Below are 1,578 nucleotides of genomic sequence, written 5' to 3'. Positions count from 1 at the left end.
ACCCCTATTCCTGAGTCATAAAGCCGCGGTCATCTCACACTGGGCCGGATTCCAATCAATGTATTAGCGGTCTGCAGTAAATTACATTGATAACCTGATTAATCATCCGCTCTCCTACAGGGGAGGAATATAGGACAAGAAATAATCACAGCCAGGATTATCATTGTACTGTCATCAGCTGTAATGAATGAACAATGCTGAACATCGTGCAGCCATCTGCCCGTCTATGGCATGCCCAGTCCATGATCGTACAATGTCATATGATATATTCTCTTATATGAGGAGAGCACGGACATCACTGGGCGATCCGCTTTGTTCTACAGCAGCCAGCCAGAACAAAGATGGATCACATAACGGATCACATCCTTCGGGGCTTCCATGTGTCTCCATCACAAAGACAACACGACATACCTCACACATGACCGGACGAGCCGACTGTCAGCTGGGCCGGTAAACATGCTAAAGGCCGCCGGCGCCCCATTATCACCCACTCACCGCCCGGGAGCCGCCACTCGTGTCCTCCGACCAATGACACCTCTATGGAGCTCTACATGACACACAAACTACATCCACCGCCCCGCTCCAATCACATCCTCCCTCTGCGGGAACAACTACAATCAGCTCAGGCAGCCTGAGCCTAACGGCACCGAGGGAAAGGGCGGGGCTGAGGAAGGATGGAGGACCGCTTTCTGCGCAGGCGTACTGCGCCCTGTTGGGTCACTGCTGCAACAGCCAGTGAGGAGGGGTGAGAGTGTCATAGTGGGGACTGCGATCCCTCCTTCACAGGCTTGGAACCGGTTCAAACACCGGAATGTGATATTAAAGGATAAATAAAGCAGGTCTCTGACGTCACATATGAGCTTTAACGTGTTCGAGCAATTCAAATGTAATTTTCAATATTTCTATTTTATATATCTGCAGCTTTCATTAAAGAAGAACTCTAGGCCTCGTGGTGGGGCACCCTCAGCACTGAAAGGGTTAAGTGATTGTTTTGGCATAGGGTCTAAAATAAAAAAGATACACTCACCGGGACCTGCAGCTGTGACAGCTGCCTCCCCCAATTCCGCTGCGGCTGTGACAGTTCGCCTCTCCCCCCGTTCCGCTGCGGCTGTGACAGTTCGCCTCTCCCCCCGTTCCGCTGCGGCTGTGACAGTTCGCCTCTCCCCCCGTTCCGCTGCGGCTGTGACAGTTCGCCTCTCCCCCCGTTCCGCTGCGGCTGTGACAGTTCGCCTCTCCCCCCGTTCCGCTGCGGCTGTGACAGTTCGCCTCTCCCCCCGTTCCGCTGCGGCTGTGACAGTTCGCCTCTCCCCCCGTTCCGCTGCGGCTGTGACAGTTCGCCTCTCCCCCCGTTCCGCTGCGGCTGTGACAGTTCGCCTCTCCCCCCGTTCCGCTGCGGCTGTGACAGTTCGCCTCTCCCCCCGTTCCGCTGCGGCTGTGACAGTTCGCCTCTCCCCCCGTTCCGCTGCGGCTGTGACAGTTCGCCTCTCCCCCCGTTCCGCTGCGGCTGTGACAGTTCGCCTCTCCCCCCGTTCCGCTGCGGCTGTGACAGCTGCCTCTCCCCCCATTCCGCTGCGGCTG

The 1,578-nt window shown here is 56.5% G+C and overlaps 1 protein-coding gene across 1 annotated transcript in view; it reads right to left on the bottom strand.

Moving 5' to 3' along the window:
• The window catches only part of CEP170 (centrosomal protein 170), a 64,075-nt gene extending 63,425 nt beyond the window's left edge, over positions 1 to 650 (bottom strand). Inside the window, exon 1 of the mRNA XM_018559545.1 lies at positions 496 to 650. The gene's annotated coding sequence lies outside the window, so the exon portion shown is untranslated. The remainder of the gene's footprint in view (positions 1 to 495) is intronic.
• Positions 651 to 1,578: the final 928 nt, after the last annotated feature.

Source organism: Nanorana parkeri, unplaced genomic scaffold (genome assembly GCF_000935625.1).
Source record: "Nanorana parkeri isolate BGI_ZX_2015 unplaced genomic scaffold, ASM93562v1 scaffold402, whole genome shotgun sequence".
Classification (NCBI taxonomy): Eukaryota; Metazoa; Chordata; class Amphibia; order Anura; family Dicroglossidae; genus Nanorana; species Nanorana parkeri.
The sequence above is the reverse complement of the archived record's forward strand: the minus strand, read 5'-3'. Positions and strand labels throughout refer to the sequence as shown.